Source organism: Notothenia rossii, assembly GCF_949606895.1.
Source record: "Notothenia rossii genome assembly, chromosome: 2".
Lineage (NCBI taxonomy): Eukaryota > Metazoa > Chordata > Actinopteri > Perciformes > Nototheniidae > Notothenia > Notothenia rossii.
Window position 1 is genome coordinate 60,315,812 of NC_136904.1, and position 24,128 is coordinate 60,339,939.

Consider the following 24,128-nt stretch of genomic DNA (forward strand, 5'->3'; position numbering starts at 1 on the left):
TCCGTAGACCTTTGTATGAGCTATCTTTATTACTTAACAGCCATGATACATAGATCCGTCCTAGATGCGGACTTGCATACACACAGTATCACTCCGCAGCCGCACCCCATCAGTAACGTCCTGATGGTATATGTGCGCGGCACTATTACTACAGACGGTCAACTTGAAAAATCACTCGCAAATTGTTAACGATGCCGAGCCGCTTTAAAGTACACAAGTAGTACGAGGAACTTAGCGACGCACATAAAGAGGCGACGTGGGGTCTGCGGCTGAAAAGAGAAACCTGAAAGTGAGACGTATGAGTTAAATCACTCAGTGAGGTGTTCTGTCAGAGAGAGGTGTTTAGCTTACAGCAGCCTGTGACGGCCAATAATAATTTAAATGTCTTCCTTACTGTAAGCATTTATGGCAGCCTGTGACGGCCAATAATAATTTAAATGTCTTCCTTACTGTAAGCATTTATGAAATACCTGTTTGTGAAAGGTTATTTGTTTTCTTTATTGTTCAGATAGAAACCAATGCTTTCTGCTCACTGGTGAGTTAGCCTCTGAGTGTTAAGCACATCAGGCTGGCAGCTGTATGGGCATTGCTCTATGGTAGCTGTTATTTGCACATTGTTAATCATGAGCAATGCATCCTTACATTGTTTAACTGTGAGGTGTTATACAATTGTACTCTGGAGAGCTTTTAAAGGTAAAAACATAAATGGCATGATGGGATGTGCAGTACCAAATATGTAAAGCACTTTTTTGTTAATGTATGATTTTCTGCATATAAGGAATAAAACAAAAATCCTCTGTCGTACCATATTGAAGTATCATTATTTTTGCATCGTGTTGAATCGCATCGTATCGCCCCGAATCGCATAATGTTGAATCAAATCGTATCGAACTGTATCGCAACAGGGGTGAATCGTATCGTATCGCATCGCCTGGTGTTTCAAAGGTATCGTTAATGTATCGTATCGTGGCAACGTATCGAGATGCGCATCGCATCGGCCTCAGTGATGGAGATGCACATCCCTAGATGCTAGTGCTTACGTGTGAACCATGTCTCAACGACTCACAAAGTCAGGCTTTGAAAAGGAAAAGAAAGGAGAAAAAGACAAGAGAGAGGGACTAAAGGGCGACAGTATGTCACCCAGTTTTTCAAAAAAAAAGGTGGGTGTGGTCCATGAGTGGTGGAAATGTGTCTGTTAGCCAGTGGCGTTTTCTCCTGGAGGCCAAGGGAAGCCAGGCTTCCCCTGTTTTTTCGGATTGTAGTTATAATTTTAATAAATAAATAAAAACACTTCGTTTAGTTTCGGTAATTATTCTGCCGGCCCGTCTCTCCCCCATTCTCATTGAGTATTTTACAAAGAGTGAAACAGCGCCCCTCTAGATGTTATGGTGAAACAGTAGATTGCACTCTCTGTTGCGAGAGGAGGCCAGCCGAAATTGGCTTCCCTTGGTGAAAAAAAATTGAGAGATTGACCAATCAGACAAGGCTCACGTCATGCCCCTGCCAACCTGTGATTGGTCAGGGCCATGCCAAGGGAAGCCAGAGGCGGCTGGCTTCCCTTGCCTCACAATCCAATCAAATCGCATCAACTTAGTGGTGCTGTGACGCGTCCTAAAACCCGGAAGAAAGCTGCGCTTGGTTTCCCTCGACAAAAAGCAATGGGATTTCTCCATAGGATTTTAGAAAATAGCTTGAAAAAAGGTCAGTGGAAAACGAACCTGTTTGATAAATGCACGTTTTGTTCAGCCTGATAATATCCACATGTCTACCCTACTTTTATAATTTTCGAATCATAAATCTAATCGATAGAAGATAGATAGCGCCACTTCACCACTCTCACCGCCGTTAGAAAGTAGCAAGCAACTGAAGCAAGTGCAATTATGGAGGGTGGATATTTGGAGTATTTATTCAAAAATAATTGTACTAAACTTCCGCTACAGCAGCAACAACAAATACAATCTGATGACAGGCCAATGCCCAAAGTCGAGCTGTGTACAGCGAGGAAAAAAGGAGCTTATCGGACGTAAAACGTTAAAGGTCTCCTGATTTAGTTTGTGAATGAATGCTTATTAGAGTTTCGGCTGGAGAGTGCGTGCGGACCTGTCGGTCAGATAACAGGCGTGTGTAAGTCCTGCATCTGTATGATACAAATGTGTGTAAAATGATACCGGGTGCTGTAATCACTCATCTGGTTACGTTATTACATTGACCACCACACCCCCGACCCAAAAGAAAGGACGTATTATTGGTTTCCCCTCATTTTTTACCCACGCCACGCTACTGCTGTTAGCTAAGCTTAGACCATTGTAAATAATAATTGTAATGTTTTGCTGGCATTAAGTACTGTTAATATCTTCACAGAAAATGCTGAGGTTTTTAATTTCACTGCTCTTTTAGCTGACATTTAATAAATGCAGGTACATGTTTAGCGTCTATTCATACTAAATCAGTTGTCCCTCCCCCTGGTACCAGGACCAACAGATCCATCTCTAGGCTCAGCAGCCCTGTCCCCCCATAATGCTTTGCAGCCTTGCCATGCTGTCCATTGAAAGCCAGTTGGCTAGAAAGCTGGACTTCAAGGACTTGATCAGTGACTTTGCCTGTAAGAAGGCTAGGCGCTGGGCTCTTGGTGAGTAAAGCTGAGCCAGGGCTCGTAATAACTGTTAAATGGCAAGGCTATGGTAGCGATATTGGATCACTACACAGAAGATGCATGATGAAAAAAAGACTGAGAACAGGTAACAGGCTCTGATTTAGCACCACCATCAGGCCTTTTCACTTCCATTTCCATTGTGTTGTCCGTTTACACTTTAATACCCGCTTATTTTGTAGTTGGTATGTATATTTAATTAAAAAGTCTGCTGCTTATGTTATTTTTTTGTTATAGCATTTTATAAATGATAATATTGGTGTTAATGTTCACTTTATTTTAATTTAAGAGGTCATGTATATAAGTTACATTTATTTTGATGAATATTCCATTCAAAAATGTTATTAAAAAGGCATGTACACCATAAAAGATTACTATTGAGATCTATTGTCAGGAATGTTAGTGTTATATCAAATAGTGAATTATACTGCAGCAGAATGTTGCAGTAGAATTTGCAGTCTGCACAGTGTTATATTTTCACCGCTCAGTGTCAGTAAATATTGTGCAGTTAGTATTGGACTACAAGATAGATGCAAGCCTGTAGAGTTATTTAAAGCAGTGGTTCCCAACCTTTTTTCCCAAGAGCCCCCCCAAATGACTCCTGTTGGAAGTTGCGGGGGGGCGCAACAGCGGTAATTAAAGTTTAAAAGTCTCAAAAATGCTACAACTACTGTCACAAACCGGATGAATGTGAAGTATTTTGTTAAAGGAGGATGAAAGCGTAATTAAGGAGCACTATTGGAGTGACTTTGATGGTTATTGGAATCAGGATTCATTCATTTGGATTCCCGCTGTATGAAGAAATTAAAGGACGGCGCGCAAGTGGAAACAATTCACAAAGGCATTAAACTGTTTAAAACACATGCTCAAAGTAAGCCGGATTTTGCCGAAGTGTTTATGTGGATTCAAAAGTCGTAAATAATCTACAAAATGGAGGAGACCGATCTGATCGGAGCATGTGACAAATAATCCAACTGAAACCGGCATGGACAATGACTATGTTTTATTAATGCGCTTATCCAGAAAAGCCCGGTTTGGACACTTTACGTGCAGAAGAAACATTTCTATTATTTATTATCTATTATTATTATTGTAAGGAATCTTGGTGTTATATTTGATCAGGATTTATCCTTTAACGCCCACATAAAATCAATTTCAAGGACCGCCTACTTCCATCTACGTAACATTGCAAAAATCAGGCATATCTTGCCTCAAAACGATGCAGAGAAACTAGTCCATGCATTTGTTACTTCAAGGCTGGATTATTGTAACTCCTTATTATCAGGGTGTACCAAGAAGTCAGTCAAGTCGCTTCAGCTGATTCAAAATGCTGCAGCTCGTGTACTAACCAGAGTTAGGAAAAGGGACCACATTACTCCTGTTCTGGCTGCCTTACACTGGCTCCCTATAGAACACAGGATAGAATTTAAAATTCTTCTTCTCGCCTACAAAGCCCTTAATGGGCAGGCGCCATCTTACCTTAAATAACTCATTATACCCTATTGTCCTACTAGGGCATTGCGTTCCAAGAATGCAGGGTTGTTGGTTGTTCCTAGAGTCTCTAAAAGAACAATGGGAGCCAGAGCCTTTTCTTATCAAGCTCCACTTTTGTGGAATCAGCTTCCAGTTTGTGTTCGGACGGCAGACACCCTATCCGTTTTTAAGAGTGCGCTTAAGACCTTCCTTTTTGATAAAGCTTATAGTTAGGGCTGATTAGATTCAGCCCCTAGTTTTGCTGATATAGGCTTAGTTTGTCGGGGGACATCTTACTTCTTCCTTCTCTCTGTCTATACCTGTGTACTCTCATGTTCCGATTAACCCAGCTTCCCCAAATTTCTTTCTTTTTGGTGTCTATATACGCCGGGATCCGGAGTCATGGATGATCCTGCGGTCCTGTGTCATGGATTGCGAGTCCTGGATCTTGAGTCGTGGCTGCGGTCCTGGATCATAAGTCCTGGATGGATATCCTCGTGGATTCATCTTCTTATTATACACATATGCATTTCAAAACATTTGGACTACCTATGTTGCAAATGTATTATCTTTTCAATTTACACACGGCATCTATTGCACGTCTGTCCGTCCTGGGAGAGGGATCCCTCCTCTGTTGCTCTCCCTGAGGTTTCTCCCATTTTTCCCTTTAAACTGTGGGGTTTTCTCTGGAAGTTTTTCCTTGTACGATGTGAGGGTCTAAGGACAGAGGGTGTCGTATTGTCATACTGATATTCTGTACAAACTGTGAAGTCCACTGAGACAAATGTAACATTTGTGATATTGGGCTATATAAATAAACATTGATTGATTGATTGATATTAAAGAAAGAATTATACATTTCTGTCTTTTTATGTCTTTAATAGCTACTAACTTGCATTTGTATTCAAATTAATTAGTCAATTATTTTTCATATTTTATTGTAATGTAGAGACAAGGCTTTTACAGATGTAGCACTGAATTTCGGACTCCAGCTTACAGCTTCCTGCCTACGGCCTGCCAAAGACCAGTATAGAGGAATGTTAAGCCCTCCCACTATTTTCCAAGAGGGCGTTGCCAGATTTTCAATTTCAGGTTTTAACCAGGAGATGGCGCTTCATTCACAAATACAGAAAGACAAGTTTCATGGACTTTCAGTTGTGTTTTGAAGAGCATTTGAACACATCAATATTTTAGATCAACTAAAGTATATATAATCTTGTAATTCAATAATATATAGTCTTTATATATTAAATAATCATAATTATAATGTAAATGTTTACATTACACTTCTTTATTTGTTATGCTCATACTTTACAATCGTTTGCTTTAATATGCAGTATATTTTTGTGTTTGCTTCCTCCTGCTCCCTTTCGGACACATACTGTATGATTTATTATTATTATTAATATGAAGATATTATTAGGATAAGATAAGATGTTACTTTATTGATTGAACATTTTAGTTTAGAATGTGCTGTCCCACGGTAATTCAGAAGGCTCACAGGTCACATTCCGACCATTATTTAAAACAATAGGTGCTTTCACACCGTCTACAGTTTGATTTGTATAGAGGGAGCTCTGTCAGTTTTCGAATTACACATTTGCTTTCGGGGAGCCCTATTTTTCAGAGCACATCCTGCTACTAAATATGTCACACGCACGCTCTGTTGACTGGCGCGGCAGCGCGGATGCGATCAATTGCTATAAAAACACTCTTCTACTAATACAGACGGTGTCACTATGCCGGCGGATGTGGCCGTTGTTGAAGCCTCTTCAGGCTCCGCATCGGCAGGCCTCTCCCTCGGTGTGGAGCTGTCAAACTCGACCCTAACGCCGCTTACAGCCGGCCAACTAAAAGTTGTTTTCCGTTCACGTTGTCATTTTTAGACTCCTTCGCTTCTTTGCTTGTGAATCCAAAAGCTGTGACGCTTGGCTGTTTTCGTTTTGCCATATGTTTTTATTACACAGCCAGAGTTAAAAATATATCAATATGAACATTTCAAATACCGCGCCGGCATCACCGCCATAACCATAGCAACGTAAGTAAGAATGCAGCGCCGCCATGTACAGATGGCAACACCCAGACATATTCACAAATATAAAACAAATATTCAGAAACTGTAATGAACAATAACTATTATTTATTTCAAGAACTGTTATTTACAGAAACTCAACATTTCTAATCTGTGTGACACAAATATGCACGATTGTTTTGGGCTCCCCCTATTTATCTCAAAGTCAGCCATCAAGAGAGCTCCCTCCCTCTTCGGGGGAGCCAAGCTCCCCCTAGCTCCCCCCCATTTCGAACAGTGTCTGTGGCTGAATGGCCAGCGATTAGGTGTGGCGCATTTATCATAGGTGATCAGAGCTAACTGCCTGCCGTCAGATTTCATTTAAAAAACAGATCTGATTTTAAGACTATTTCTGCGCTCATAAAGAATGATAAGAATAAGAATAATGCATATTGAACTGGTTTAATTAATTAGTGAGTTTATTTAACACTAGAACCGCCAATCGGGTCAATTTGTGTGATGTGTGTTGTGTGTGTGCAATTTAACTTTTTTTCAATAAAATATTAAAGTCTCCCAGTCCGTGACTTTTCCTGAAAGTGTGTTATGTAGCACCCTATGTTGTTAAATATTGCATTCTAATAGCGGGATTTGACGGGTTTAGGTAGGCCTATACAAAAACCTCTGGCGGTTCTAGTGTTAAGGTAATTAGGTACAGTAGAAGCCCTTTTTTATCAGTAACGAATTTAGCAGTTGAACATAAAAGTCAACTAACTGAGGGTCACTTGCAATGACAGTGTTGTGTCTAACTGTAAGCTTGTCACTCAGAGTAACCTACCGTTAATTTAGCTGCTGGAGAAGAAAGATCAAGGGGGGAGGGGGGCAGAGAGCTGTGGTTGATGGGCCATTAGTTGTGTAAATACACAGCTGAGAGCTGCCGTTTCATTCAGACTGTTTAAAAAACTGTAACAATGGACTATTTTTCTTAGCGGATGCATGTCAATTTAAATCAATACATACAACTATTTTTTAAATCAATACAACTATTTTTTAAATCAATAAAAACATTTTTTAAATCCATAAAAGCATTTAAATTAATATTGGGAGTCATGTCGTTACTTTGTTGAGAATGTGGCCGTGTAATAAGCGGGATAATTTGCAGCGACTTGTTCCTTATGGGGAAAATAACACCCTTCATCCAGATGAGGATCCCTCCGCTACACTTTGGGATCCTGATCGACCGACGAAGCTCCATTAAAATATACATATTTTTGGTGAATTATTGAGTTTAGGCACGTTAATAACGTTTTAATGAAGTTGAATACTGTATATTCATATGTGTCAGTGATTTCATGTCAATTCGGCGAACATAAACATAAATGATCGTGGTGAAGATGATGATTAAATTAGGATTACAAATCGAGAGCCGGGCTGCATTTCCTCCCGTTCGTTTTTTTCGAATAACAAAATTATTTTGTTAAATAACAACATGGTGATGTTTTGTAAATTATTACATGTCTCTTATTTAGCACAGTAGTATGATATCCGTGACATATGGATCTTAACAAAGTTCCGCTGTACATCCAGCATACTGTATCTCACTTTATTTCACATGAGCTCCAGTGTGGAACCCCACTGCACCCCCTGGTGGATCAATGATCCATTGCAGCTGGCTTCATTATAATTACATTTATCCATCAAGGGGGCGGTCTCAAGTCAAGCTGGAGGTTTTCCCTTGAGCGAGGGCAGATCACGTACCAATCACGGCCCTCGCGTTTCAAACTGTCTGAAATGAATCGCTACATCTGTAGTGACAATCATGTATTGCGTTACAATTATATGTAAAAAAAGAATATGTGGCCTGGCGCGCCCCCCAGGTTGGGAACCACTGATTTAAAGCATTAATGAGTCGGTTGAGTTCTTGAGGTGTGGTTACAGCAATTGTGCTTGGTTTGCATGGCGGTGGGGCCCAATGTGATATCTTTTCATGGGGCCCAAAATCCCTGGCGGCGCCCCTGCGGGCGGCACCTACATACAGACCGGGGCAGCGGGTGTGGTTGTCCACAAAGGATTTGCCACTCAGAGTCTTGTCAAAGAAGCTCGCTCCAAGGTTTGTTGGTCCATTTCCTGTCAATAAAATAATCAATCCTGTATCAATCAATCAATCAATCAATCAATGTTTATTTATATAGCCCAATATCACAAATGTTACATTTTTCTCAGTGGAATTCACAGTTTGTACAGAATATCAGTATGACAATACGACACCCTCTGTCCTTAGACCCTCACATCGTACAAGGAAAAACTTCCAGAGAAAACCCACAGTTTAAAGGGAAAAATGGGAGAAACCTCAGGGAGAGCAACAGAGGAAGGATCCCTCTCCCAGGACGGACAGACGTGCAATAGATGCCGTGTGTAAATTGAAAAGATAATACATATGCAACATAGGTAGTCCAAATGTTTGGAAATGCATGTGTGTATAATAGGAAGATGAATCCACGAGTATATCCATCCAGGACTTATGATCCAGGACCACAGCCACGACTCAAGATCCAGGACTCGCAATCCATGACACAGGACCGCAGGATCATCCATGACTCCGGATCCCGGCGTATATAGACACCAAAAAGAAAGAAATTTGGGGAAGCTGGGTTAATCGGAACATGAGAGTACACAGGTATAGACAGAGAGAAGGAAGAAGTAAGATGTCCCCCGACAAACTAAGCCTATATCAGCAAAACTAGGGGCTGAATCTAATCAGCCCTAACTATAAGCTTTATCAAAAAGGAAGGTCTTAAGCGCACTCTTAAAAACGGATAGGGTGTCTGCCGTCCGAACACAAACTGGAAGCTGATTCCACAAAAGTGGAGCTTGATAAGAGAAGGCTCTGGCTCCCATTGTACTTTTAGAGACTCTAGAAACAACCAACAACCCTGCATTCTTGGAACGCAATGCCCTAGTAGGACAATAGGGTATAATGAGTTCTTTAAGATAAGATGGCGCCTGCCCATTAAGGGCTTTGTAGGCGAGAAGAAGAATTTTAAATTCTATCCTGTGTTCTATAGGGAGCCAGTGTAAGGCAGCCAGAACAGGAGTAATGTGGTCCCTTTTCCTAACTCTGGTTAGTACACGAGCTGCAGCATTTTGAATCAGCTGAAGCGACTTGACTGACTTCTTGGTACACCCTGATAATAAGGAGTTACAATAATCCAGCCTTGAAGTAACAAATGCATGGACTAGTTTCTCTGCATCGTTTTGAGGCAAGATATGCCTGATTTTTGCAATGTTACGTAGATGGAAGTAGGCAGTCCTTGAAATTGATTTTATGTGGGTGTTAAAGGATAAATCCTGATCAAATATAACACCAAGATTCCTTACAGTCTCACTGGAGGCCAAATTAATGCCATCCATAGTTAATATATCTTTAGATAATTTGTTTCGTAGATTCTTCGGGCCAAGTACAATAACTTCAGTTTTGGTCGTGTTTAACATCAAAAAATTTAAGGTCATCCACGTTTTTAAGTCCTTGAGGCAGTCTTGAATTTTATTTAGATGATTAATTTCATCAGGCTCGATTGATAAATATAGTTGAGTATCATCCGCATAACAATGAAAGTTTACAGAATGATTCCTTATAATATTGCCTAACGGAAGCATATATAGGGTGAACAAAATGGGTCCAAGCACTGAGCCCTGTGGCACTCCATGGCTAACTTTGGTTTGCATGGAAGATTCATCGTATCTGTCCGTCTCCGTCTGCCCAGGTCACTACGGGTTCATCCAACGTTCCACGTCAGCCGAATCAAGCCGGTTCAGGACAGTCCCCTGGTTCGACCCTCCAAACTCCCCACCCCCCCCCCCCCCCCCCCCTCTCCCCCCCATGTTGTTGATGGCGGTCCGGTGTACTCTGTAAAACGTCTCCTGTCAGTGAGAAATCGAGGCCGAGGTCATCAATTTCTGGTTGATTGGGAGGGCTACGGTCCTGAAGAACGGTCCTGAGCCCCGTCCAGTTTTATCGTGGGCAAAGACTTAATCGAGGACTACTACAGGTGTCATCCGGAGGTCCCAGGGCCGTCAGGTGTCGTCCCTAGAGGGGAGGGTACTGTTGTGCGTAGACGGCTCTGCTAAAGATTCTTCCCTAGTTTAGGTTTTATGTTCTCTGTTTAGATAGGTTCCTGTTTTATTTTTGATAGTCTTGTCTACCCTCATGTGTCTAAAGTACATTTCCTGCCTTGTCTGTTTTCAGCTGTTGTGATTGTCTAAATTGTCTTCACCTGGTGTTGTCTGTCTAGTACAGGGGTTTTCAAAGTGTGGGTAGGTGAGCCTCCCCTCAGAGAACATAAGAACAACCGTGCCCACCCTCCCAATTATTATTGCTGTTATTATTATTATTATTATTGTTGTTGTTGCTATAATGCAGGGGTATTCAATTGCATTTCAAAGAGGTCCAGTAAGAGAAAATGGAATTAAATGCTCTGTTTTTGCTGTCTACCTTCCGCCATTCGAAATTACTCCGACTGTTTCTCTCCTCTTGTCGTGTCTCTGTGTGTGTTTGAATCTATCGTGCTGACTGCACCGATTTGATTGGCTGATTAGCGTCACCTCCTTAAAACATTAAACAATACATTTTTTAAACCTTTTTATTTTTATGTTTTAAACATATTGTATAAAACTCCCCCACTACTTGGAATATTCCTTGCACCCCTCTAGAATAAGCCTGAATGGTCTCAACCATATTGCATCAGTAACGTGCACAAGATCGCAAGGACGCTGGTAGCGATCGGAAAATTTAGTGTTGTTCAGTTTGTGTGTTGTGGAACATGCGTGTCCGTGCATGAAAATATACCACACACCCAATTACAATTGCATGTTCAATTCACTACCCTGGAAGTTAATACAGTTGTTAAAGTTGGAACAGCCTGTGGACAGCCGTTCTTCCTTGCATGTCAGTCGCCGACACCTTCTTACAGAGGACAGGCACCTCTAGCTGCAGCACGACCCGTATATTTCCGCACGCCGTGTTCTCAAGACATATTTTTTTTAACATTTTCAACATGGTGGATAAATCCTTATATGCTCCCGGTAACACACTGAACGTCAACTTTGCCTCCTTATTACACTCAACCCTACTTTAGTGGGAACAATGAGTCTGCGTCTTTGATGCACAGAGGAATAAACGCAGATCATCCTCTGGCTGCAGCCTTGACCGGTACTTGCTTTTGATCAAAGTCAATGCGGAAAACCTGCACTCACACAGGTAGGTGGAGGTGAAGGGAATGAGCACTTTTACAGCCTTTTTGGCGAGGTGGGGGAACTCGGTCTCCACAGACAGCCACAAGTGGGCAAATGTCACTTTACTCGTCTTTTTCTAGTTCTTTTGTGTCTCACGTTGCGCCTCCCCTGAAGCTCTCTGGCGCCCCCCAGGGGAGGCGCGCCTCACACTTTGAAAACCGCTGGTCTAGTATATATAGTTCTCGTCTTCCCCTTTTTTCGTTGCCAGATTGTCTTGTGTTTTCCAAGCCTTCCAGCGTAAGATCATTTTGTCATTGTCCATAGAGTTATCGTCCATAGAGTTAGATTAAGTAAGTAGTTTTTTGATAGTATAGGTTAGACCAGGGGTAGCCAACACGGTGCCCGCGGGCACTTAGTCGCCCGCAGGGGTAACGTGAGTCGCCCGCGGGGCATGTTCTAAAAATAGCTCGCCAAGCAAGTCCATGTATAAAATACACAAAACAAAAAAGGAAATGTAATTAAAAGAATCTACCCTATGCATAAACGAAACCTAAAGCATAGCGAACTCTATCTACTTAATATAACTCTATATCTATCTAACACCCCTCCTCCCGCCACCCCCACAATGAATATCGACCAATCACGTTCTTGCTTGATTTGCGGGTCCAGAGTTGCAGTCGGGGAAGAAAAGCAATGTGGCACCTCCCTGCTGATTTTCCTTCTGGCAGAATCTACATAACACATCAGCCCCATTGAACAGCCTAGTCGTGCCAGCCTACACAGCACATGAGGGGCAGAGATTTACTCTGTGTGTTGCAAGTTGCATATATATTTATTGCACTTGACGCACACACACGCATGGCGTAATTTCCACTGGGTACAGGGGGGACATGTCCCCCGCTCTTTTCGAAATCCCGTTTGTGTCCCCCCACTTTACAAATATGTGTATTATTATTTTTTAACGCAAGCCGTCATCGCCACGGAGGAGCACACAGCCTCTGTGAGCGAGCGAGACAAAGGGAGAGAGAGAGAGAGAGAGCTAGGGAGGGAGGGAGGGAGGGAGAGAGAGAGAGCGAGCGAGAGAGTACACCTTTATCTATTTAATATAGATAAATTAAGAAATCATTCCAATGTGTACTAGGACAGTAAAAAAAAAAGAAAAACTGTTTAAAAAGGGAGTGATTAATAAAATATGCATAAATAGAAAGAAAGAATGCTAACTAGGTAACATAAGATAAGAATAAACCAGTTTAAATTATTTGTTATTGGTTGTGATCATATTCTAAAGATGATTGGATTATTGAAAAGTATACAGCTCCCTTTCATATGAGTGTTGAAGGCAGTGGTGTAGTCTACTTTTTTGTAGTGGGTATACTGTAATAATTGTATTCATCCTGTCTCGAAGCAACACCTCATGAACACCATCACACTTACTAATGCATAGACTAGTCTTGAGACTGGTTATGTGTTATCAACATGTCAATGTATTATAAGCATATAAGAATGAACAATGATGGAAAAAGCCCACTTATCTTCTAGGGTTGAACAATTAATCGACATTTTTATCAAAATCTCAATATGGCCTACTGCAAACACTGTCTCTGACACAGCTCTCACCAAATTTCCGACTAAATCCTGTCCACCCTTCTCCGTGAGCTCCTGGGCTTTTTTGTGTGCTCTGGACGTCTCATGTCGTCTAATCTTGTTTCTCAAAGAGGCCAGAGATGTTGATCTGCTTGAATCTGAGGACTGGATCTTAAAGTGCACCCACTCCTCAGACATAGACACTCGTTGTTCTGTGAGGAAACCTGTTGATTTTGTAGCGCTGCAAAGAGCACAACCTGGAAATAAACAAAACCATGACTAATTAGCATAATACAAGTTTTTACCAATAATATCTGCAGAAAAGAGCCAAGATTTACTCAAAAGTATTTAATAAACTGCTTACAATATTTACATCATGGCTAACAAATGCATGAAAAGCAGATAAAAGGAGAATTTTTTTCCACTTTTTCAATAGCTAATTATTTGACAACTACTGATAACTAACATATAGTAATATAACGGTGCAAATGTTTTAAATGCACTTTTAACATGACCATGAATTAACTCTCATTTGCACAGTCATTGACTTTATGCATTTCTGTTGTTTAGATAAGCTTTCCTTTGCATGTGTGCTGACATTTACCTAACTTTCTGTCCCTCCACTCTAACCAAGAATGCCTGTTCTTACATTCCAGCTACTGTTACGTTAATGATAACCATGCTAATTCCACTTACCGGGTAAATTTGCGGTGTCACCTTTAGGACAGCCGCCTGACCTGGCTCTTCTTCTGTAGTGGTAATAGGGGATACCTTCGGAAAACATTAAAATATTTTCGTCTGTTTTCGTTTCATGTTTGCTTCCTGTTTAGCGCTCCGCGAACTTGAATGATGGACGGATCAAATTCTGATAACGTTAGAGAAACGTGGGGTTTATCAGAGCCGAACAAAGTGTGTTGCTGTTGCTTAGCAACAGGCCAAAGGCGACGGAAGCCCCAGACGTCCAAAAGTATTAACACAGAAGGGGCGAAAGCGTGAAAGCGCAGTCACAAAATGATGTTGTTACGTATCATCGCTCATTTTTAAGAGGGCATACGGAAATCACTGGCATTTTCTAGTGGGTATACGGCGTATACCAGCGTATCACGTAGACTACACCACTGGTTGAAGGCTGTATCCACAAATTCACCAGAATTTATAGATACACCAGAGTGCACCAGCATTTCACTTCAACATTTAAAAAAACATCTTCCCGGGGGAGCACGCCCCCGGACCCCCCAAGAGGAGCTGAGGCCCGTCCACCCCCAAATAAAGCAGGTTAAAATAATTAGATTGCAAACATTTTCTTTTAGTAAACACTGAAAACGGGTCCCACAGACCCAAACAGCACACAAAGGTTAAAGGTAAGCATATTAACGTTAAAATGGGCTAAATATATACACTGCAAAAAACAAAAAAAGAGGAGTAAAAGTAGCCCCCGACTTGTGTTATTTTTTTAAAGTAGCCCTCACCCAAAAAAAGGTTGGTGACCCCTGGGTTAGACAGTTTGAGTGTTTGTTTTGTTGCTTTATGTATTCAGTGTGTTATGACCTGTCTACATTAAAACACTTTATTTTGATAATTTGTTTGTCTCTGCATCGTGCATTTGATTCCACGCCCTTGTACAGCCTCAACAGTGTGTTCTGCAGACAGAATGCAGTCTGCAGCCGCCCACAGAGTGGATGTTGTGACTGATTCCATGTATCCTCTCGTTCCTCTGCATCTGCTCATGTGTCCATGCTGTAAAGTCACACGTGTAAGAGATACAGGACACACGCTTAATTCTGTTTTCTATGTTATCTACTGTGTGTCTGGAGATATTAGAGTGAGAGCTGAGAGTCTTTTGCATCATCGGTGATTACACTGAGTTGTACTTTACACACTTGTAAGCTAGGTACGGCTAGGTAAGACATTTGAATATCTAAATAGGGGCCAAAATGAAGGTGTCTGATACAGACCAGTGATCAGAGAGGAAACTCTGTTTTCTGGGTGTGGAAGGGGGGGGGGCTAATGCTTTCCCATCTGTTGATTGCATCCCACCTCTCACTCCGCCCTGTGCGAGGCTGTGCACTGAATGCATTATAAGGAACATGTCTTATTGATTACTGATGGAAATGGTTTCATTGTTTGACTTCCTTCACAGGAAGGGGTAATTAGCCAGCCACTGTCTGAAACAAATCAGCTCTTTGAATTACAAGTATCACACATCAACAGTTTGCACACTTGTTGGTGTGTAGACTCTGTGCAGACATATGTTTTGTAAATAAATGACATCCTGCTGACCCAACTTAACAAGACGTATACATGTTCTCTTACTAAGTGTAGCACAGCGGGGAAAGTGGCACAGTGTACACTACATCATCATAAAATAATTTGACACTAAGTTAAATGTTAACAGTCAATGTTGTCTACTGACCCTTAATGCAGCCTTTCTAATACATTGTGATGATCGGCTGGGAGGATTATGTAAGGGGACAGTGAAGCGGAATCTCCTAGAAACAGTTCTCTAACAAGGACCCTATAGCAGATTCACTTCACACTATCAGAACATTTAGTCTGCGGAATATGTATCAAGTGAGGCCCTTGGTGACCTGAGAAGTCAAAACATGTATTTTCTGTTCACTGAAGTCAGATTGAAGCTTGGTTCCTTGTGATCAGGAAAATAATAATAAAGCTTTGTTTGTATAGCACTCTTCATACACCAAGTGCTTTAACAACATGGCACACCATACACATTTAAATAAAGAACATGAAATTCCCTTCAGGTCATATGTTAAAACCTTTTTACACACATGCAGCATAACAACACAATATAACAATTCAAGGGGCAAACGGAGGGGAAAGATATGATAATACAATTGCAATACGATAAAATAAATAATGAGCCCTCTGTCAAATAAAGGAATACAAAAGGACACAATGAATAAATAAGTTAAAATATGAAAAACCTATAAAATAAATGAATAAATCAAAGAATAAAAAACAAATAAAATAATAAAAATAAAACAAATAATAATCAAAATACAAAATAAAAAACCACTTAAGAGGGAATGCCGATAAAAACCTATAAAATCTAAATCAAAAAATCTATAATAAACTTATAGATTTTTAAGGGGGGGGGGGGGGGGGCTGTCGCTAATAAAAATCTAAAAAGAAGTGTCTTCGGTTGTATTTAAAAAATGTCCACATGTATGAAATTAATATGCATTGTTCTCAAGTGCAGATGTATCCTGCTAGTTTTAGGATTAGAACCAGCGACCTCTGACCCTTTGGGAGCAGTTCCCCCAAAGCATGTGTCTGCACGGCATGGCTCGGCCCTGCTGTCCAAAGCTGATGGTTTTCAATGTATATAAAACTACAAACATCCCTGCCTACATCTTCCAGCTCCTAAACTCACCAGATCCGTCTCCTGGCTCAGGGCTGTTACTGGAGGGAGGCTCCGTAGTTTGACAAAATGTGGAAGAAGCTTGCTGGTGCGGGGGGTTGGGATAGGGCTGTGCTTGCACTGTTGACCCGAGTAACCCTGGTGACCCCTAGGCCCATGTCCCCTTAATAAGTGTTGCCCTCCCCGGTGGTAACAGAATGGTCAAACATTATGTCAAGGGTAATTAAGGTCCAAATGCTCCTGACCCTGATATAATCCCCTTTGAAAGGGTCTCCAACTGTTTGCTGTGATTAACAATGACTGCTGCGTTGGGAGGATCTGCCGCTGGTGAACAGGCTTTATTAGGCCCTTTTTTATCACCACATAAAGTGGCCTCGGATAGCCTCAGAAGATGTCCACAGGTCCCAGAGACAACAAGTCGGTGCTTTGAGCTGTCATTGAACATTACCGACCAAATGGCTGGCTGGTGACAGACTTCGGAAGCTATAAAGGATTCCCTCTGATCTGAGCATTTTTTTAAAAGCCTGTAAGCTACCGACTAAGATTGTTTGATTCTCCAGATAGTGAGGTTGTTGTTGTTTTTCCCCGATTGCGGTTGCATGCTGGAAAGTCACATTTATGGTTGACTCAGTAGGAAGTTCTGAAAACTCTGCTTTGATAAACTGAGTTTAAGCGTTTATGTGCAGAGTTATCTTTTTCAACCCTTGTGTGTTCGGATCATCTGACCGGTTTACTACTTTCATCAATCATAAATATGGTGTTTTACATTTGATTGCTATTTCTATCACAATTTTAATAGAATTTTTAGTGGTTTAGTCAACTTTGTAACACCTATGATGTGCACGATCAAAAATAACTCCCATAGGAAATGAGTGGGTAACTCTAGATCATCAGATAGTACACAACCAAATCTACAACATTTTAATTTTGAAATCAATTTTCTGGAGTTATTCAAATAATCAGGTATTCTGACAGTGTTTAACGTTTAAAAAGGTGTTTAATCAAATGTGGTGATGATTCATGTTTTTTGTGTTAATGTAAGAGCAGTTAAAACAAACTAGTCACTTTTGATCAAGGACACCAAAGTAAGGAGGAGTAACGCACACACATGAGGGTTAAGCATTTATGTGCAAAGTTCTTAATTTAAAGGTGTGTGTCGTCATTGTACATCAAGCAGACAACAAACATATAATGCTGACACATTGGAACTGCTGCATTATTATAATACATTTACCACGTCCCAAACCTTCCCCTTCACTCACATCAGGCTTCACCTACATTCATCCCCCCCCCCCCCCATGACAAACAGACCCCGCACCCCACCTTGCTCTCGCTCACAAACACTGACCACACGCACACACCACCGATGCTTCCGCTGGGAGTCCAAAACGACAGACTGTCCTTGCCATATCCACTAACGGTCACTTTAATGCGCTGGAGGTCACAGGATTAGTCTCGAGGGGTCATCTTCACAGGGCCAGAGTTTTTAATATGAATCCTACAAAGAGTTCAGAGTCCGAGGGCGGGAGAGGTGCTGGATGATGAGACTCCCCAACACATGCACACAGAGGCCTTAGTATGTCCACTCTCCGCCCCTTTCCCCACAGCCTTACCCCAACTCTCCACCCGTTCCCTCCCACCTCCTTGTAACAGCCCCCCTCCCCGACCACGCTACCCGCCCCTCCATGCGGACAGCAGCACCCCATCCGTCCTTTATCTCTGGGGGCAGCGCAAGTCATGCAGAACTCACGAGAGGAACATGCTGAGTGTGAGCTCATCGGATTAGGCTTCAGGATCGGTGCTGCTTCCTCCGCCTCATGCGCCTCTCCTTCACAGCCAACATTTGCACAAAGCCGGCAGAACAGGAAGATAAATAAGCTCAAATCCATCCAGCCGCAGCGCCGCTTTCAAAGAACCCTCCAGGAAAGCACATCAAATATTTCTAGAACAGAGTCATCGGAGGGTTAGGGGATTTCTTGAAATGCCTACTTTATATGCATCTTTTATATTGTCATCTGAAATCAGAATCAGAGTCAGAATCAGGTTGATTGCCAAGAGGTTTACATACGAGGAATTTGACTTGGCTTGCATACATAAAAACAGTTAAAGAAGATCAAAAGTAACAAATGCAACAAACAAATACAATTAACTAAAATATATATACAGTATATACATTTTTTACTATTATATGTTAAGATATAGAAACATATTTCCATTAATAATTTATTATAATAATTGGATACATTGTTGTTATAAAAATAGGGGTTTATAGCTCATCTCAGTTTGGTAATGTACATTTCCAAAAAATAATTGTGTGTTTCGTAAAGAGAGAGATCTTTACCCTTAAAGGTTGGGTAGGTAATTTTGGAGAAACCAGCTCGAGTGCGCTAGAATTTGAAAATACACAACAGGAAAAAATCTGCCACTTCCTTACAGAACCCCTCCTCCAACACACACGAACGTGCATATGACCAATGAGGGCACGAGATAAGTTTGTGCACAGATGGAAGGCTGACAGGCAGGTAGGCCATCCAGTTACTTTAGCCGGGCCGGCTAAAATTATTGATCGTGCTTTTTACAGTACTACGGCTTCCACAGATGACATTTTTTTATGGATTTTTTGTCAAAGCATTTAAGATATTCATTGCTATCGGGATGTTAAGAGCATTCCATGGATTATAACAAAAAGTGTTTCTGAAATAAATTACATACCCCACCTTTAACTGCTGTCAGCCATAAATTAAACAAGCCTATTAGCATTCACGAAGAAAAAAAAAGCCAAACCAAAAAAAGAAAGTAAAAGTTGTAATTATTGAATTTCAGTGAATTTTGAAAAAAGAGAACATTAAATGAGACCATTTAATTACCATTGAATGACAGCCCAACTTCAGTCGAATCACATTATCTATCAATACAAAAATATATTTACTGCTGAATCATCTGAGGGTTAGGGAAACATGAATTGAACCCCCCACCCTGCAAACTCTGGATACCTTCCATTCGGACCTTCCTGTGAAATGATGAGCCTTTCAAAACAGAGAGGAGCATGAACAGTAAACAATAATAATAATAATAATAATAATAACATTGATTTATATAGCACATTTCAAAACATAGTTACAAAGTGCTTTTACATAAAAAAACTCACAGAGAGCAAGTCAACTAATCAACAGCATCTGAAGATAAAAACAGAGTAAAACAGATAGACAATAATGAAACTAAAATAAATAGATTACAAGTTAATGAAAAATAAATGAAGACAAAAATCCAATGACGTAAAATATGAAAGTGACCTCTCAGACAGTGGAAATCAAAGGTGTTATTGAGGGATATTCCACATCACCATGCTAATTAGCGGTGATATGTTCCAATGGGTAGATGAGATATCAAAAGCATGAACAAGGTGTGATGCAGAGGTGAGTGTGGGTGCAGATACGGCACAGATCACAGATCAAAGACGGCTCGAGTGTTGAATTATCCCTCCTTGAGTTACATCAGATATGGAGATGCTCGCCGGCTTTGTTAGACGCCCAAATGCCTGAACAATTTGACTATGTTACAGCTTTGACGGGAGCAATGTTCTGTGATGAATGGGGTGAGGCAAAACCTTTTGAAGTAATAAAACAAAGAAAAGTAGGCCGATGCATGGCTGTGTGCCAACGTTTTTAGCAGAGGGTGGGGGGGGGGGGGGGGGAAGCACATGATCGCTAACGGGTGATGGCTTTGATCATGCTCCCAAACAAAAGGCCAGATAAAAAGGGTAATCAACACCTCTGGCCACAAGTCCAAATGTGCTTCTGCCAGTGTCTATAAATTACCCGCTATTAAAGAGAAACATTTGGCATACATTTGGCATTGTTACACCACTTAGGGACCGGGGAGTGACACGTGAAAGGGGGGGCCTGCGTTGGGACTTTTTCTAGTGTTTGCAGGAGGCAGGAGCAGCACAACATGACAGAGTTCAGTTACTAACTTGTAGCTGGGAGCTTGTTGGGATCAGGGGTGCCAAAGAGTGAGCAAGACGATGACCATGGCTGAATAGTGTGGGGGGCTTAGACCTTGGTCTCTGAGTCGTGACCTTTGTTCTCCTCAGTGTGGCTTATGTCTCCCTGTGGACAGTCTCCCAGGCAGCGCTGCTTCTGCCAAATGAGGGAATCCCTGAGGCTGAATGTCCGCTCCGAGTCCCTCACCGCTGCTTTCCTTTTGATCAGTGTTTACAGTAGAAAGAAGCACCCCACTGTGCTCATAACAGAACCAGCAGATTAGCATTATTTGCACTTAGTGAGGGCTGGGTTCTTAGAAATTAAAACTATTGGAAAAACAGCAATACGCTTCAAACGGGTTCTGACCAGCCATCTGGCTTTGGCACAAGTCAGCAGCTGCCTCCAGGTATTCACTGACGCTCTGCCAGGATATGCGTGAGATGCTGCAAAATGATCACACAGCACAAGAATCGCCATAAAACCTGCCAGAAATGAAAATGAGAAACAAGGGTGCTTGGAGTGAGTTCTTCTTATTTATACAACCAATGCTGAACAATATTCATTTAATCCGCTCAAATAGTTTTTGAGAATGTTACCAACATAAAGCAAAGTTTAACATCACGTATTTTTCAAAGCAGTTGTAGCAACTTAACCAAACACTGTAATCAAGAGAGGAAATTGCCAGAGGTGGAGGAAACTTTCCTTTTTGGAAATGGGAGAATGGTAGGAAAGGCTAACATAGTGCATACAAGGTCTGTGCATTGAGAATAGTTATGTACTGAAAACAGGAACAAACGGAATGAAACAGATAGGGTCCTGTAGTGGAATAAACTATAGTGAGGGCCTAACATTGTCACTGCACAAGATGAGTGTGTGTGTGTGTGTGTGTGTGTGTGTGTGTGTGTGTGTGTGTGTGTGTGTGTGTGTGTGTGTGTGTGTGTGTGTGTGTGTGTGTGTGTGTGTGTGTGTGTGTGTGTGTGTGTGTGTGTGTGTGTGTGTGTGTGCTGGATCCATCAGGCTAGACTGGCTATAGTGTCTTCTTTGGTGAATTTGATTCAGGGAAACTAGAACACTTCCACATCATAGGAAAAGCTTCTGCAAATAGTTGCGTCTATAAAATTACATTCTAAATATAAACAATGATGTATTACTGTATAGGAATAAAATAAAAATAAAAACACAAGCACTGGTAGGCTTAAATTAGACACAAACACTGGAGATACAAAATAGAAAAATGTTATCTTCAAGATTCCAATAAATATAAGTGAAAATATAATAAAGACAATGATTTATTAGAACGTCCTAGCTTTGTTTAGTAGTGCCATAGCTGCAGGTACAAAAGTAGTTCCGAATAATTTTCTTTTTCAGGGTCTGGTTACAAAGCCATGACTCAAGACAAAACAGATTTAATAAAGCGCGATAAAAGAGGGTCACCAAAGCTATTTGTCATCAGCCTGGATTCAATGATCATGGTCTCGTAGAATGAAGCATGAGTTCTGAAATCTAACATGAAGTTCATTTTAGTAACACAAATAAGTAAACCTACATTTCTTCAGCTGACACGAAAGAACATCAAATGAAATGCACTGCCTCTTCCACCTAATCTTAAAAAGACAAATCGAGGGAACTTGTCAGCCAACAGTAGCATTCATTTAGGGTAGGTTTTTTCCCATATGAATAATGTAGGTCCAGTAGTACTTCTAATAGCTCTGACTTTGGTCTCCTCCGTTATGAGAGTCATGAGAATGAACCAAGTAAAGTTAGATTGTGGATAAGTCTCTATAGGTTCATCTACAAGAGACCCCTTTCATACTGTGTCTGATACATTGATATTATACAAATGGGGAGTAATCCCGCTTTAAGTAAAACAAAATGACAATTATTTCTTATTATGAGGATGATCACAACTCATGTTGGATTTAGGGAGCAACATTTGGTGGTCATGTGAATTTCATCCATCCTTTAACTCCTGTAAAGGGTCAACCCCAGTTTGGTAATGTGAATTTAATACAAATAATTTGGAGTGTAGTAAAGAGAGTGATCTTCATGGGTAACTGCTGTCAGTCGTAAATCTGCTGTGTGCTGTAGAACAAAAACTATTTTTTCATACACACCTATTAGCATTCACGAAAAAAAAAAAGCAAAAACCTGAAAGAAAAAGTACATAGTGCCGATACACTACTGTCACTGACGGTCAGGTGGAGTAGCAGCATGTCGCAGTGTTTTCACCTCTGTGCCTCCGTACAGAACCATCATACTGTACAGCAGATTACCGTACACAGATCTCAATGTCATAATGTGAGGGTGAAATGTCACAAACAAGAAGAGTTTATTAAAATAAAATATGTGTACAGAAAACAAATGAGCTCCTTTCAGGATAAACGTATCTTGTTTGATCATAATTGGACTGTATTATATCAGAAGGTGATATAATCTAATAAAGTCTGCTCTGTCTCTGTGCCAGCGTTTGTCATGCAAAGATGTCAAGAGAATTTAATGGAATATTGTGCGGGATAAATCTGATGACAAAATGAGTTATACAGATTTGGAAATGATACCGCTGATGTATCATGAGTGAGTGTTCTGATGCAGTCCATTGTCGATTGTATCCTTGAACTTTACACTTTACCGCCTTGCGTAAGATCGGGTTTCAAACATCGAAGCTTCACATTTCCCGTTAGACGTGGATGATACACAAGTTAATGCAACATTACTGCGAACACGCTCCTCTATTACAATGTTTATAGTTTATATGAACAATATTCCTGCTGTCAGATTTGATACGTCACGTCATCGCACGAAAAGCGTGTTCCAGTTCATTTCTGTTTAAAACACAGGCCGTTTGGGTTAGTCATTGTTATTTTCTAATAGCTGTTTACAGAGCTTTAGGGCTTTGGAGAACACCTCACACACTGTCCTTCAGCCGTGTACACACTCATCCATACAGTCAACCGTTTAACTGTTGGTATTATAAATGACTATTACTGTTTACCCATTACATTGCATGTCTTTGGACAAAGTATGTTTCTTTGGGGGGGGGTTTCAGTGCTTTTCTTCTGTTCCACGCAAAATGTCACAGTTGTTCTCACATTTCCTGTGAAGATAAACACTCTGTGAAATTGACTTTGCTCCAAAAATGGACCTTAACTAACCAGACAGAAAATACTTAGTCAGACATAGTTTTTAGTTATGATATGTTTTGAATACAAAAAGTCCAAATGTTAGTGAAAGGCCTCCATTGGACTCCTTTGTTTACTTTTGTAACACATTGACAACACTGTAATGCTCTTGCTTCCATTGGCTAGCGCTCAGACACATTGTACGTGATGCATTTATTGAATAATGATACTTAAGTAGATTTGTGATGAAAAAGAGGCGTGTTTTACAGAAATAATACAAACTCAACAAGCTGCGGTTAGTAACTGTTTTCGATTGTCAGGTGAATCCTTGAAAACAGATTATTATATCATAATTCATTATAACAGCCAATGCCAACAGCCAAACAACAATGTTCCTCACACAGGAGGATAAGGTGCATTTGTCGGGATCAACTTTTAGCCCCAGATACTTTTCTATTTCAGGTTTGACATATCAGTCCCACCTTAAATCTCAGCATACTTTCGTAACAGCAACATGTTATTCAAATATTGGAAATGATTTAATGCTGTGTTAAAAAGTAAGCCAAATATTTGTTTCTGCTTTGCCAAATGTCGGCAGAAATGAACATGTCCTTGAACTAAACACACCCTTCTGAGTCCTTAAACTGAAATGTAGCACTAACACACGTTTAACTATATGTTACATCAGTTCAAGTTG

The 24,128-nt window shown here is 40.8% G+C and overlaps 1 long non-coding RNA gene across 1 annotated transcript; it reads left to right on the top strand.

Moving 5' to 3' along the window:
• The first annotated feature begins 1,232 nt into the window (after window positions 1-1,232).
• On the top strand, window positions 1,233-4,981 carry LOC307025759. The gene is made up of 2 exons (XR_013804255.1): window positions 1,233-1,701; window positions 2,473-4,981. It is a non-coding gene; the product is annotated as an uncharacterized lncRNA (long non-coding RNA).
• Window positions 4,982-24,128: the final 19,147 nt, after the last annotated feature.